The sequence below is a fragment of the Pelecanus crispus genome, chromosome 1 (genome assembly GCF_030463565.1).
Source record: "Pelecanus crispus isolate bPelCri1 chromosome 1, bPelCri1.pri, whole genome shotgun sequence".
In the NCBI taxonomy this organism is placed as follows: domain Eukaryota; kingdom Metazoa; phylum Chordata; class Aves; order Pelecaniformes; family Pelecanidae; genus Pelecanus; species Pelecanus crispus.
In genome coordinates, this window is record NC_134643.1 from 43,680,856 (window position 1) to 43,697,242 (window position 16,387).

Genomic DNA, 16,387 nt, shown 5'->3' on the forward strand with positions numbered 1-16,387 from the left:
ATGAATAGGGTTAGGCAAGTTTGAAGTTACTGTGAAACTGTATGCTACAGCATCTTACCTTGTGATAACATGACAAAATTCAGAATCTCACTGTAGAGAATAAAAAAACCCCACCACTAAATGATGAACTAAGTAACACAACACAATTAATTGAAACTGCCTGCTCTCTCCCCTTCAAATGGTATTTTTTGCTTTTCCTAATAACTCCTGAGGTAAAGGCACCAACTTCAGCCATTTGCCAATGCAACTATTTCACTAGTGCTTGCAGGCCTCTGTACAATACACATCATGGCATGAAAACACAGATTTTCCACATTTCAACTTTAAAGTGCTCTACAACTTGCATGAGAACATCAGTTACATGACGGGAAAAACTCAAATTCTTCAAAACAACACAGAGCGATCATTTATATAACTAACTCAGTTAGTTACTAGTACCTGCAGGGCTTGCTTTCATTCATGTGGAAGCACTTTTTAGAGCTTTCCCCCTAACTAATTTTTAAATCAGGAAATGAAGATTCAGTCAACAAATACTGAACTCCTCTATTTTTGTAGCATTTTTGCTGTATTTTAGGTAGTGCCTGTTTACTCTTGCAGCAAAAAAAGTCTCCATAAGGAGAAGGAAATGGACTACAGAATTACAATTTAAAAAATCAGAGCTGAATTGTATCTGCATGTTTGTCTGCTACTGATCTGAGCTCCCTGATCATGTTCTAAAAATAGGGTAATTAACACACAATGTGGCTTTTGTTCCGGATGCCAAGATTCTGTAGCAGAAAACCTACCAATTTTTATTTAGAACAATCTTTCATTATTACAAAAGTAATCCAGAAGTTAAAATTCAAATCTGAAAAGCCTAAATAAGGATTTTTTTTTTAAACAAACTAATCAGCACAGCTTGTTGCAGTTTTTCCTTTCCATCACTGATAATGGGAAAACAGCAGTCATCCTGAAGGGCTGAAATCAAAATCTTCATATATGGAAAGATACTTAAAACTTCCAAAGAGAATATTTCTCTATACAGTTCATGTTGGTACAAGTATTCAATTTGTTTAAAACTGTCAAAGTAATATAAAAATTGGTTTTTAACAAATTATATCAGGTAGCAGGGTGCATTTTAAAGATCAACTTGTGCATGCCACAACATCAAACAAAGGAAAGGAGAGTGTCAGTTGACTACTGAGATTGCCACATAATCAAACACAACCATACTGGCAGTTACACTGCTATCTGCAAGACTCACACACTGCAGCATCAAAGTTTTATGCAATTTGACTTAAAAAAACATCTAAACATCCTTATCTGAAAAGAAAGTTAAAAAAAGCACTGAAAAATGCATATAGGTTTCAAAAGCACAGTTTTTGCTGGAACATCTGATGAATGCAATACTGTAAATTCATTCACACCCCAAGAAGCCACTGAAATTCCTAAAAATGTATTTAGCAACTTTTTTTGCTAGGTTCAGTTCAATATTTTTTTCCATGGAAACACTGCCATTACTAAACTGCAAACCTTAAAACATCCAGTTTTCAACTAACAAGCTAGCATTCACTAAAAAAAGAACACAACAATCTAACTTTGACACATTTGGGAAGCTGTTAGGGGTGAGATGTTACAACTGGTAGCAAGACCCAACAGAAGGATACACATGCTTATGGTTTCAGTAAGTCACTTTCAAATGAATACAGGTGCAGAGTTTAAGAAGCATTTGTAAACATATACTACACCTGTAGAGAAGAACTTGAGCCTTACTTACAAAGTGATCTTCATAAACATTTTGTTGTGAATTTCACTCAATCATGCTTTTGGCACCAGTAGAAGTATCTGATACCTCTGTAACAGTGAAGAAGGTGATAAAAGAATCAAGAGGCCATACCATGAAGGTCTCACCAGTTCAAAAACAGCAAGCAAGTTTCTGATGATGCTACCTTGCACAGGCAAGGAACAGAATAAAGCACTTATACCAGCTCATACTTAACCATCCACAATCAAGATGAGTAATTCCCAAAACTGGAGTATCACAGAATTAAGAACTGCTTAAAAGGGTGATCCTAGTGAGGCAAAAAATAATACTAAAATCTAAAGTAACATATATTAAAAGAAGCAATTCAAAGTAATTTAGAATTCAAAAGGTCAAAAAATTGCTGTGCAAGGACACAGGTATAATTGCACGCAGCCCACTGAAGACTTCTACTCAACATGCAGAAGTAGTCAAGATCTGAAATGAATGCATGATGACTAAAATGCACAATGAAAAATAAGATCATGGTACACTTCAGTGAGGTATCCTTAATAAAAATATTGTATTCACAGCTGAACATTATGGAAGAGAGGAAATAGATCAGTTCAGGGCTTAGCAACATGAATACCCGAGAAACATAAGCAATTTAAACCGGAGATTAATAGTATTCAAGAGGTGTACAATGAGAAGTGACATAAAAATACCCAAGTTAAAAGGAAGTTCAAAAAGAACTCATTAAAAATTGCTTCGGATGTAAACAATTAATTGTTTTATTTCATGTCCCCTCCTGTGTCCCCCCAGCTTAACCTTTCAAATGCTTAAACTAGTTTTTAACTAAAGCCAGAGCTAAAAGGAAACTTTCCCACAATGGCCAGTCATCCCACAAGAAATGGGAATGAACTGCCCCTCCTTTGAAAGGTCACATATTAAACATCTAGAGAAAGCAGTTATCTGAATTAATCTTACTGCAGATGGTCAGAAAAGACAACAAGCATTTATGATTCAAACCTGTGTCTTAGAAGCCTGGGGGTTTGCTCCACTCCAGATTTCAGGTAGCCACTTAGTCCAATCTCTTAACCAGAATTTCCAACACTTGAAAAAGAATAATTCTAGTATATCTCAGTTTTTGGGTGAGGGTTGCTTTGTTGTTTGGTTTGGTTGTGGTTGGGGGTGGGGGGTGGTGTATTTTTTTAAATAAATGCCAAATCAGCAGCTGAACACCACATAGATACAGGTACATCCAGAAGCTGAAGTTTCCTTATCTAAAAAGTTGCTTTCACAATTTGATTGTATAAAGCTACTAAGGATAAACTGGCAGTATTTTGTCCTAAAGTCTACAAAGATCAGGTGACATGCAAGTACCTACTCGTTATCGCAAGTTAAGCTTTAAACTGAGACATCACCATTGTAAATTATCTCTGTGCAGATGTACATTTAAGCACAGATTCAGCCCCTAAATGCATCCTGTATTTTCCAATAGTGAAACACCTTTCCATCTAGCAAAGATCTCCAGTCTAACCTTTGACAGTAGTTAAAAGTCTTAAAAATGTTAAATTACTTGTATTTTAAACCTAAAGTATCAAATGTAAATTAGCAAAGTCTCCTTTTCTTTTCTGAATGCAACCAAAGTTTTAGTCTGCAACATGCGTAATCTTCCTGAAAACTTAGGGTCAAAGTTATCACTAAATACACAAGGCCATATTTATAATTAAGATTTTTCCCTTTGCATCATCTTTGTTGAGTGTAGGAAGTCCTCAAAAACCGCATGCATTGTTTCTAAATAGCTTAATTTTTCAGAAGATCATCAAATGAATCCCCAAGCAACTTCTGTGATGCCTTCCAGGCATGTCTGGTTTTCTAGACAAATACATTATGACACCAGACCTACTCTCCAGATTAACAAAGTTAGGTGATGAGGAACTGCACTAACCACTGAGCTAAGTAAGGATCAGTTAGATTGAATTAACTTTAATTATAAACACTTTTGAGCTCAAAGTAATTTACAAATGAAAACTGACCTATAAGCATTAAATCCATCATCACAACCGTTTCTCAGATTAAACACTGCTTGCACAATACTGTTCTGCTCTATTATTTACTAGCTGGTTTCCTAATGAGAAGTTAGATGGAATGCAGTCGCCCAGACCAGAAGCTACCTCAGAAGACTCCTCAACTCCAGTAAAACACAACTGACATTAAGAAGTCTTGTTTCTGTCTGCAAAGTACTATCTTCTATATAAATGCCTACTAGTACCACACAAATACCAAAGGACTATCAGTCCATGGAAAAACCCAGAGCTGAAGTTCCACTGAATGTACATACAAATGCAGAAAAACAAACAGGCATTTAAAGAACACCTGCATCTCCATTTTCTGCAAACTGTCCAATTCCTGAAGTTTCCCAAAGAAATAAGAATCAGACCTTTAGTCTGAAATACAGCATGTTTGTAGCTGTGTCACAAGAACCTGAAGATGAATTGGGTTACAACCATATTAACAAAAAGGTATAGATATCATAGACATGTTCATTCCACCCATTGGTCTATTGGAACAAACTGGCTTTCACCAAAGGATTTGATCAAGAATTCAAAATGGAAGATGCTTGTCTTACTTCCCCTGAGATTTTTCACTACTGAAATATAGTCTCTGCCACAATGAGTTTAGCTCTCTGTGTTGCAGTTACTTGAACTTTTAGGAGCTAAGTGAATAAACAGATTTTTACCAATGCAACTGACAGTACAGTAAGTCAAAGTTTCCTTGAAGATCTGGAGTTCTGTATTAAAGAACACGGTCTCAACCTGGAAGACACAGGTCTCACTCAGGGTTGTGAAAACTTTGTTAACCAAGCTTCATAACATACACACCCACAACGCCTTGCTTTCTGTTTCACTTGTGCACACATGTTCATTGTCAGTTACGCAAGAAGCTAAAAAAAAAACCCACAGACCACCCATTTCCAGGTCACTCAGTAAGCAGATCACGGTAACAAGTCCCCTGCCTGCTCCCAGGAACAGTTTTTTGAGTGGGGTAGGGGCCAGATGAAGCACAAGGATGGCAAGAACATTACCACACTGTACACACACCGCACTACAGCAGATCCAGCACTTTTGACACTTCCTGTAACACTGGGTTGGCTGCACAATGCAGCACACTACTTCTGCGCACTTCCAGCAGTCCCAACACTCACTTCCTAATCCTGTGAATGTCAAAGAAGGACCAGGGGCTCTGAAAAACACCAGATCTACCACTTGTGCACAAGATCCTCATACTACAATCCTCTGTCCTCAGAAACCAGAACACATGTTGTGCAAGACCTGTCACAAAATACAGAAAAAGTGGAGGGAAGGGAGATTGCTAATATGTACCACTCTCACAGGAGTAAGTGGGCCACAAACAGAAGTCCAACTATCAACAACCTATTCTAAGCACTTACATCAACATTTCAGGTACCTGAAGCCTGAGCAGCCTAAGCTAGCCTAAGCTTTTGTCTGATACAGAGACATCCAAGTCACTCAGATTTCAGATTCTATTTTGCCCTAAGTATTAAGGTAATTTCTGGATTTACAAGAGACTGGAAGCCATTCAGCTTGCTTCAATCCAAGTACAGGGCTTTTCTCATTCTTTAAAGAGTGTACCATCATCAAATGGACGCTACTAACAAGCTACTAGCAAGCTACTAACATTTTTGTCAGAAACTACCTGCACCTGTACATAGCCTCAGACCTTAGCTCTTCTCTCAATTTTTATTTCATGCCTGAAATGAAAATAACCAGGCACTATCTCCTGCCTGATTAACGTAATGTCCACCAGGAGACGTTAAAATCCCAACAGAGGGGATGAGCAGAGGAAAGTATCTGTCACACCTTGCACGCCCAGTGCCTGCTTCTCTTACCTTCCTCAAAGGAGTTAGAACGTGAAATGTAAGCGTATCTCCACAGGGCTTCAAACACACAAATGGGGACACACAAAACTGCAACGTGCCTGGAGATAAACCGTGGAAGATGCTGTTGTATTACTACTATAGCACAGTCATTTGAAAAAAGGTTTGTGTTTTCTTCTGCAAGCAAAGGGGGAAGGTTTGGTATTAAATACTGAAAACCTCACAAGTCCTGGAGGCCTAAGTCCCCTAAATATCCAATATGGAGTAGATGGAACACGCATTTTATATGCGGATAGATATACATGAATGCTAAACACAAGCCAATACTTCCAGTTGCAGTTACTAGATCTTTCAGGTAGTTTCTTAGTCTTTTGGCAGCAGACATCATGCACCTCCCGTATCCGCTGCTGCGGACAATGGACACATCTACCATCAGGAGGAAAGCAAAAGCCCTCGTTTTGCGCGACACCAGCTCGCAGGCAACCCAGAGAAGCGACGTGCTGAACTCCAGACAACCGAAAAACGCTCTTCCCTGAGGCAGGCGGCAAGAGCCGCCCGCCCCCCGGCCGAATCTCTGGGTCCCCCTGCCCGCGGCGCGCAGCACAGCACGCCCGGGCCGCGGCCGCCCGCCCGGCAGCGGGAACAGGGCGCGGGAGGCAGCGCAGGGCCACAGCGCGCTGCCAGCCGCCGGCCCCGCCGCCATGTGCGCATCCGCCGCCCGGCACCCAGCCCCCTCCCGCGGCCCTCACCGCGGCCGGCCGGACACGCAGGCACAGGCAGGCACACAGACGGCCGCACGCACACACACACACCCCCCGCTCCTCCCCGTGCCGCTTTCCGGCCTCGCCGCCCCCCCCCCCCCCCCGGCGGCCCCGGGCGCGCCCCCGGCCCCGCTCCGGCCCCACGTGCTGCGGGCAGACCCGCCTCCCCTCAGCGCCGGCCCGAGCAGCGCGGCCCGGCCTAGCCCGGCCCGGCCCCTCGGCGGGGCGCGGCGGGGAGACGCGCGGGAGCCGGGCAGCGCTCCCCGCCGAGGGGCCGAGCGGCGCCGCCGCCGCCGGGCGAGGGAAGAGGCTCGGGGCGGCGCCGCCGGCCCCCCGCAACCCCGCCGGCCGAGGGGCCCCGCTAGGCCGGGCCGGCACCCGCGGCCTCCCCGTGCCGCAGCCAAGCGCCCCCCGCCCGCCCCCCGCCCCGACCCGCAGCCCCCGGGCCCCGGGGGGTGGGGGGGGGGCGGCGGCGGCCCGCGGAGGGGGCCCCGCCCGGTACCTGCGCGGCCGGGGCTGGCGGTGACTCAGGAGCGAGGAGGAGGAGGCGCCGCGCGGCTGGCGGTAAAAAGACCCGAGCTCCCGCCGCTCGCGCTCATATAGAATTAACGTCACCACGTAAACCCCCCCCTCCCCCTCCCTCCCCCCCCCCCCCTCCCCCGCGCGCCCCGCGTCTCCTGGCAACGCGCGCGCGCGCTCTCGCCCTCTCGCTCGCGCCGGCCGTTGGCCGAGGCGGTCGGGGCCTGCCCCGCCGCGCGCTCTCCCACCCCCCGCTGCCGCCGCGCCGCGCCGGGGAGGCGCGGAGGGAAGGCCCGGGCCTGCGGTGTCCGTCCGTCCGTCCGTCCCCGCCCCCGGGCCGTCTGCCCTCTCGCGTACCTCGGGCTGACGGACTCCCCCTCCCCGCCGTGGGCCCGAGGGGAAAGGCGTGCCGACGCCCCACGCCCGGGTGGCAGCCTGCCCGCAAACCCACCAGGCGCTGGGGCCGCCCGGCCTGGGCTGAGCTGTGGCAGCCCAGAGCTGTTCCCACACACACCACCCCCCACCCCCCCCCGGCTTGGTGGGCCGCGGCGTGGCGCAGAAAGCACCTCCTCCTCGGCGGGAGGGTGGCGAGGGTGGGCCTGCCGGGGAGTCGGGGTGTAACGCCACCCCCACCACTTCACTGCTGCTGTAAACCTGAACTGGGAGGGTTTCTGGAGGCGCCAGAGCAAAAATAGCAGCAATCTGTCAAGTAGGTGCAGGCTTACTCCAGCAGGTAAACCCTATTCGCAAAGGCTACAGGCACCACAAAACCACAGTCGGCACCAGCTTACCTTAAAAGACCAGGCTGAAAAACCATGGTGGTTCAAATGCTGTTTCATCAGAGTTTCGATCGTTCCGGCCTCGGCTGGGATGGACAGCCAGAGGCAGCAATAGCTTCAACCCTCCCATTTTAACTTGCCGTACTTGCCTGCCAGAGACCTAAGCAGCCTGGTTTCCTTCAAATGTCTCTCATGCCTGACTGCTAGCTCCAAGTGAAGCCTTTCCTAAAACTGATTCCTTCCTAGGGCGTCTCTCCCATGCACATGGTCTTGAGTAATAGCATGGAGCACACTTGGAGAGGATATCTGTGGTCTACGCTAAGCTTACAGAAATGTAAATGTCTTTGAGACTTTTGGCTCCTCTTGGCTGGAATGCGCCAATGATTTCAAACCTTATTAGAGGCAGGTGGGATGGACACACACACAGTGTGATGGCATAAGAGCTGTTTACTGAGGATATATGACCAGATATTTAATGTGTATTCTCTTACTAAATTCTTGCATCTACTTGTCTAAAACAATCTGCAGTCTAAATGTAGCTATTTAAATAATGGAAATGACAGCAGAAAGCAAAAGAAGAAGAAAAAGTGGTGGATCTGCCTAGTATCTGCAATGCAATCTATGTGAAGGACAAGCAAAAGATAAAGGATCCTCTTCACCGTAGACTGCCACACCCATTTTGTTCCATTGTATGGCAGTAAAATCTCAGCCCCCCCCCCCCCCCCAAAAGCAGATGTCTTTGTGGTAAAGAAATCCCATCTGCAAGACAGAAGTTTATGGAGAGAACTTAACGGTGCCCTATTCCCCAGCACAGTGAATTTGAGGAGGTGGGCTTTTTTATAACATGCAATTTAAACCAGCCAGAAACTGCAAAAGCGTAAGGAGGCGAAAGAAAGATCCAGGCGAAAGGTTGCACAGCATAGTCCAAGTGGTAAGAATTAGGGAGAAACAGGGATGGAGTTGTTACGTGATTCTAAAATTAAAGTACCTGTAGCCCCCTTGCAACCCTCAGATTTTAAAATTGTACTAGATGCTAATTTTTTATTTATCCAAGGTGTCTGGTGCTTGGGAGTATGAAGAGAGCAGAGGTGCACAAAAGGCATTTCATAAAAACAAGCAATCGATTGGTATTTATTGCAACAGCAATTATATGCTGTTGCAGGCGTTCCTTTTATTCAATCAGCTGAAGTGGCAATCAGCTGTAAACAAGTGATTCACAAGGCGGCGGCTGGCCTTGTCTTTCTGAGACCTGCCACCTTGTGACATGCAGAACCCTGAGGTGAGACCCAGTGACCCCTAGAGAGGGGTGATGTAGAGAAGAAATGAGATGTGCAGAAGCCGGCAGTAAGCTAGTCAACAGCAGGGGCCGAGGAGCGGGGACAGGTCTAAGCTGGAAACGTACCTCTAGACTGGAGGGAAATGCCTTTTCATCCAAAATTCACAGATATCTTTTAGGGGGTTTGCATTAGTCAGGTAAGTCAACCCCTTCTCAGGAGACAAAGTAAAACCCGAGTCCTTGTACTAGGGCTCTTCAGCAGTTTTTGAAGAACAGCAGTTATGGAAACATTTTTCAGTAAGAAGCAGTTTCTGTGAACAACTAAGTAGGAAGGGACAAGGGAGAGGACATATGGACACCACTCCTGCTTCCACATGGAACCTGCCGTCGCATGTGTGTGGAAAGAGGAAAAGAAAAGCCTATTTCTTACAATACCTGAATTGTACGCACATGCAAGCTTTCTAGTTTAGGTTATTTTGCTGTTAAAACGGTTCAACTCATCCTGACATTTGTGCAGTCGCGGCAATGAGACTAAGGTAACTTTAAAGTTAGACTTGAGTTGGAATAAAACCTGTACTTGAGTTTTAATGGCCCATATATTTTTCTTTGCTTTGAATTTTCATCTTCCTGTGTGTTTCCCATGCTTTAGAGCACGCTCTGCAACTTTTAGTTTCAATCTGACTGGATGGTTGGAGCACTGCCTTGGTATTGCACAGAAAGTCAAACTAACACCATTTTTTTGAATAGTGGGAATTAAATCACCTGAGAACACATTAGATACTGGCACAGGTATATTTTCCTCATAAATGCGTGTTATATTTCAAAACACTACATGGTGAAGCTTTTTTAAAAGCCTTAAAACTAAGAAATGTGCAGGTGTGGTCACTGAATGTGCGAAGACACAGTGTTTTCTCCAAGCGGGAGGAGCTTTGGCAGGAGACACTAGGAGAACTGCCCTATGGCATAGAAACTGGGGCAAGCCTCCTGGGGACAGTGACTTGAGGTCAAATCACTGCTCCGAATCGGAGGAAGAAGCGTTTGAACCGGGTCCTTCATTGAGTGTCTTACTCATGTCTTACTCATTACATATCAGGGACTCTGACCTCTCCCTTGAGTCCATGGGCCTTATCAGCTATGTTCACTTTTGAGTCCTTCCTGCCCCCAGCTTGCATCGCTGGCGTGCACGTTGGCTGTAGAGGGAGGCTCAGGCAGGGCAGAGGCCATGAGGACACCCGGGGCCGGAGCACAGGCCTAGGTTTGTACGTGGAGGGGCTTGAAGAAGGTCAAGCACTGAAGCTGTTGCAGAAAGCTCAGCCGGTATTTCTGTAACAGCCTGTTGCAACAAATGACTTGGGCACTCACATCCGGGCTCAATCTTCCTAAGCACAGCATGCATCCTGTGCGCTTGAGCTGCATTCAGGCTGCAGCTAAGCTGAAGCGACAGTGCTTTAGCTTAGGAATATGTGTTTGTCATGGAGCTTGGTATGCTTACTTCGGATCAAGAACTCCTCTGTGGCAGGCGACTCATTGAACATTTAAGCTGCTTTCAGTCCCTTTTGTGCTAACAGAAAAATGCAAAAGGTCATTAGTATGGGCGTGGATCGGATGACATGAACACCTAGACACCCCTTCGGAGTACTAGGCTCACCTGGCACCTACCAAAGGCTCGGTTTTACAGGACTCAGGACCTGCTGAGCGCTGCAAACCTGCAATGTATGAAAAGCTATGACCACACATTCTCTTCTGATCATGACTGATTCCAGCTCAGCTCACCTCTGACTGTTTTCCAAAGTACTGGTTGCAGAAGGTTACCCTCTCCTGAAATCTGCTGTCAGTGCTTCTCATGTGAGCTCTGAGTTACAACGAGGGATGATATGAGTGCTCTTTCTCTGCTTCTGCCTGTGGTAGCTGGCTGAGTTACAATCACCATGGAAGTTATCATCAGTCACCGAGAATGAGAACACCCTCACTGAACTATTTACAATGTAGAAACCCCAAGGTTCCCCAAGTGCCACAGAGAGATGCCTTTTCCGCGGTACAGTTTCAAACCGCGATGAAATCCTGTGTGAAAGTACTAGGTTTACCAGTACGCAATGAAAACAGTGAATCCAGAGTATTCCTTTTAAAAGACTGAGTTGCTTTTTCTGTGGCAAAAAGCAATTCTTTCAACTCTTACTGAATGATTATTCCAAATTACGTGGCTAGCCAATCAATGATACAGCGTGGAGCTGTTGTTAGTTCTTCCACGTATTGCTAACTCTTTGAGGAACTACTTGTTTTCTAAAGGAAAGTACATCATCCCAGAAAGCAAGTCACAGTTTATAAACAGTGCCACAGACAGCATAGAAAGTTCTGCTGAACTATCACATGGCAAATCATGCAAATCCCCATGTAGAGCTGAATGAACACCTCTCACAGATTTCTGTTTTGCACTTGCTTCTGCTTTTGTGAACCGAGAGCAAATTTTCCCTCAGGGAACACATTTGCAGACAGGGGTAGCAGCAAACTAAAGAAATACAGTGTGTGCAACCTTTGAGATGCTATAATAAAGGCAAAGAATAATGACATGGTTTGGAAAAAGTGAAATGCTGAAATGTGATTACACACTTTTTGATATAATAAACCTTCAATGTCTTTCATTTCTCAATATTTTTAACTCTCCAGGGACTAAATCGTGACTCGTCTTACATTATAGGGATTGCTCATAGATACAGAAGCTATAAACCAAAAGTAACAGAGAGAAATGGAGAAAATAGGGATACAGTGTGGAGTGATAAACTGGGGAAAAAAGTAAGTGATACAGGTGTATTGAAATTGATGAGGAAATGGATATACAGGTACTTCAGAGATAATAGAGAAGTTAAAATCTCGAGTACGGTGTACTTGGTGTTTTTTAGGGTCATTGAAGGGAGCTGGAACTCACTGCGGGGTTTTTTTTGTAAAATATTGTCCTTACTGTGAAATAATTCTATCAGAAAAAAAACCCTGCTAACTGAAATATCACTGTAGAATAGACTTTTTAAAGAAACTGTATGTGGAAACTGATAAATTATTAAATTATTACATTAGAACAAATCTTTTTATAATGCATATAAATTAGTTAAGTGGTAAGAAAAAAAGACATTAAATAGAAGAAGCTGTATCCCTTGTAGTGCCTGCGGTTGGTTCTAATGTATCTAACTCTTAACATGACAGTAAAACTATATACAGAGGGGTCCTTGTTTCTATTATTATTGGTCACGTCGCATGATACAACAAAATGCCATGAAATTAGATAGTTCTAGTCAAGGGTGTTGCTGTGGTCTGGTAAGGATGTGAGTAATCTATTGCCTAAAGGCTGCCCAGCTTTCTCATAGTTAGTTTATACATGCGAGGAAGAAGCTCACTCCCTTAAAGTACTCTGGTTCTTAGATCTTCACAGGTGTAGTGGTTTGGAGTTTGGTTCGATTTGGTTTGTTTTGTAGCAGGGTGTACTAGCCACTGCCAGAACTCTCTGTTATTGGTAAAAATGCCCACAGTAGCATCCCCAGCAGTGACAGGATTTATATTCAGCCCCAGAACTGGGCAGGAAATGGTTCTGAGCCATATGAAAACATAGCATCCCAAATAGGGAGGAAAAGACAATAACCCATTCTCATGGACCATAATCCCTCCCTCCTCTTTTCCCCCCAAAAAAACACAGGTGGAGCAAATCCAAACACTCCATTTAGATCATCTGCAATTGTTTTGTTCTGATTTTTACCACTTCACTATGTCTTTACTAGCATTAATTCTAATTCTGCAATTAAAAATCATGATAAAGCTCTAATCTTCCGTTTTATTATGAAACCCTGACAATTTTAGAACTTTTTGTCCCATACTCTTTTTGAGTCGAAACGTTTGCTAAGACTAACCATTTTGGACGAGCAATTTAATTTTCAATGATTTGGCAATTACCAATTTAATCTCTGACCTTGCCCTTTAAAAGGAAGTTCTCAGCAGCTCTAGTCAGAGTATGACCTGGCACAGGAGAGCTAGTTCCTTCCTCCCCTGCAGCCTGATTTCTCAGGAGACAGTGAACCTTCAATAAGCCCAGACATGGATATAGACTACTTGTTCTTCTCAGTACATTTTTCTAAAACTTTGCTTTTTTCAGCAACATGGACAACACTTTTGCCTGAAGGCAGGTGCCTTGGCATCACGTAGCATTGCAGAATATGGGTGGAAAGAATTGCAGCTACCTAACTTCAGTCAGGGAAAAAACAAAGGTTTTATATAACTTAGTGTCTCAAAATTATAGTTCGAACCACAGCACTGCAAGTGGCTGGCATTCAAAGACTGATCAGCTGCATAGCAAAAGCTGTCTGAAGAATGTCAAAATAGGGATATGAACAAGATCCGTTAAGTAAATTTGTAAGAAAAGGTGCATATTTAAAACATTTTTGTAACGATCATTTTCTCTCTTTACTTCTGTGCTGCTTCCTCTGTAGCTTTGGCTTGGGGCTAGAGCTGAGAGGGGGAAAGGGGAAAGGGAAGGATATTCAGCTGAAGATCTTTGAGTTTGGGTCAACAGCTGCAGTATGTCACATTATCCCTGCATGTACCCAGATACAGTTTCTCAGGACAGTCTGTCAGGGACTGGCACCCGTTCTGTCCCAGAGGTCGTCTGGAAGAGTTTGTACTGATGGGATTGCAAGATGCTCAAATCCGGTTTACTGCAATAACCAAAGCAAACTTTTGATCAGAAGATCGTGCTGGATAGTAATATTGCTGCAATCCTTGGGCATGAAGGCTGCCATCTACTGACCTGAACTGCTGTCTAGGGAGGTTTGCTGCTTGCTGGGGGGTCACATCTGGGATATTGTGGAGAGACTGATGCGGCTTGTCCAGCCCTCAGACTGTTAAGCCCTGCTGCTCTTTGAGGTGGACACCAATGCTGCTACCAGGAGAGACCTGGAGCGTATTGAGCATGACTACAAGACTCTGGGTGAGGACACGGGGGCCCAAATGGTTTTCTCCTTGATCCTGTCAGTGAGAGGGAAGGGCTTGACAAGGAGTGGATGGATCCTTTCTATCAACATCTGTTTGCACAGCTGATGTCAATGACAGGGATTTGTTTTTTATGACCATGGGTCCTCTGCGAGGATCAAAGACTGTTGGGAAGAGATGGGATCCCACCTGACTAAGCAGGGCAAAAACATCTTTGCCAGCAGGCTGGCCAACCTGGTAAAGAGAGATTGAAACTGAGAGTGATGGGAGAGGGAAATGACAACCGACAGTCAAGTGAGGAAGTGGTGGACTGGGTTGGCAAGCACAAGATGCAGGGTGGACAAGAGAGTCCTTGAAACCAGCAGTGCAGGATTGAAGGGGACCTCAAGCATATACACTCAAATAAGGAAGTGCCAAGAGAACAACATTATGAGGAAAGCACTCACACTTTTACTGGGAAATCAGCACAACTGTGTGCCTCTCTGAAATGCCTGTACACTAACGCATACATCACGGAGGGCAAAAAGAAAGAATTTGAGTTCCATGTGCTGTTGCTACCATCTCATTGGGGTTGCAGAGACATAGTGGGATAGCTCACATGGCTGGAGTGCTGCCACGGGGAGATCCAGGTGCATTGGATGTCCTTCAGGGAGAGGGAGGACAGGGAATTTGCCTTTATGTGAGAGCAGCAGCAATGTGTGGGACTCTCCCTAGAGATGGATGGTAAGCCAACGGGGAGTTTACTGGTTACGATTTGAGGGCTGACCAACAAGGGCAACACAGTGGGTGTTTGCTGTAGACCACCTGATTAGGAAGAAGTAGATGAGGTATCTTCTTCAAATAACTGGAAGAAACCTCATGTTCACTGGCCCCGGTCCTCACCGGGAACTTCAAACACCCTGATATCTGCTGGAGGGACAGCACAGTAAGGCACAAGCAGTCCAGGAGGTTTCTGGAGTCCATTGATGGTTACTTCTGGACACAGATGATCAAGGAGCCAATGACGGGAGGCACTCTGCTGGACCCCATACTTACAAACAAGGAAGTTCTTCCTTCCTTGACCTTCCTGGTCAAGTGTGTGAAGCAACCTTTGGGAGCAACCTTGGCTGCAGTGACTGTAAAATGGTGGAGTTCAGGATACTGAGGGGATAGAGCAAGGCAAAATCACATTCACAACCCTGAACTGCAGGGCAGCAGATTTTACTTGCTCAGGGACCTACTTAGAGGAATCCCATAGGAGATGAACCTGCAGAGAAGAGGGTTCCAGGCAAGTTTGCTGATTTTTCGAGGACCACCTCCTCCAAGATCAAGACCAGTCCATCCTGATTTGCAGAAAGTCAAGAAAACGTGGCAGGAGGTCTGCATGGATAGACAAGTTGCTCCTGACAAATCTCTGACATAAAAAGGAAGCATAACAAGACATGGGAGTAGAGGGACAGGTAACCTGTGAGGAATATAGAAACACTGTCAGAGCATGCAGGAATAGCATTAGAAAAGCCAAAGCCCACCAGGATTTGAATCTGTTAAGGAATACAAAAGGCAACCATAAAGGCTTCTACAGGTATCTCAGCAGGAAGGGCCCAGTGCTGAATGGGACCAGGAAACTGTAACAAATGACACAGAAATGGCCAAGATACTCAATGTCTTCTTTGCCTCGATTTTCACGGATAAGATTTACCTTCAGGAATTTCAGGTCCCTGGAAACAGGGGGAAAGTTTGGAAGTAGCCAGCATGGATTTACAAAGGGGAGATTGTGCCTCACCCTCCCCATAGCCTTCTACAGTGAAATGGCTGGCTTGGAGGATGAAGGGACAGCAGTGGGTGTTTATTTTTACTTATGTTGAGAGTATGCTTTCAACACTGTCTCCCGTAACATTCTCATAGACAAGCTGATGGCTAAATAAATGGGCAGTGAGGTGGACTGAAAACTGGCTGTATGACTGGGCCCAGAGGGTTGTGATCAGCAGTGCAAAGTCCAGGTGGAGGCCAGTCACTGGTGTTGTATCCCAGGGGTCAACACTGGGGTCAATACTGTTTAGCATCTTCATTAATGACCTGGATGGTAGGGCTGCATGGACCCTCAGCAAGCTTGCAAAACTAGATACAAAACTGGGAGGACTGGCTGATATACCAGATGCTTGCACTGCCATTCAGAGAGACCTCCAGAGGGTGGAGAAATGGGCTGACAGGAACCTCATGAAATTCAACAAAGGGAGGTGTAAAGTCCTGCCTCTGAGGAGGAACAACCCCAGGCACCAGGACAAGCTGGGCGACCATAGGCTGAAAAGCAGCTTTGCAGAAAAGAAGCTGGGGGTACCAGTGAACACCAAGTGGAACATGAACCAGCAATGTGCCCTTGCTGCAAAGAAGGCAAACAGCCTCCTGGGTTGCATCAGGTCGAAGGAGGAGATCGTTCCCCTCTGCTCCGTCGTGGGGAGACGTATCTGGAGCGCTGGGTCCAGT

General features: G+C 45.4%; 1 protein-coding gene across 2 annotated transcripts in view; it reads right to left on the reverse strand.

Annotated features, from left to right (window-relative positions):
• NAP1L1 (nucleosome assembly protein 1 like 1) overlaps positions 1 to 6,955 on the reverse strand; it is a 30,765-nt gene extending 23,810 nt beyond the window's left edge. For both annotated transcript variants that reach the window (XM_075727702.1, XM_075727695.1), the window contains exons 1-2: positions 6,885 to 6,955; positions 5,634 to 5,722 (exon numbers count right to left, since the gene is read on the reverse strand). The gene's annotated coding sequence lies outside the window, so the exon portion shown is untranslated. The remainder of the gene's footprint in view (positions 1 to 5,633; positions 5,723 to 6,884) is intronic.
• Positions 6,956 to 16,387: the final 9,432 nt, after the last annotated feature.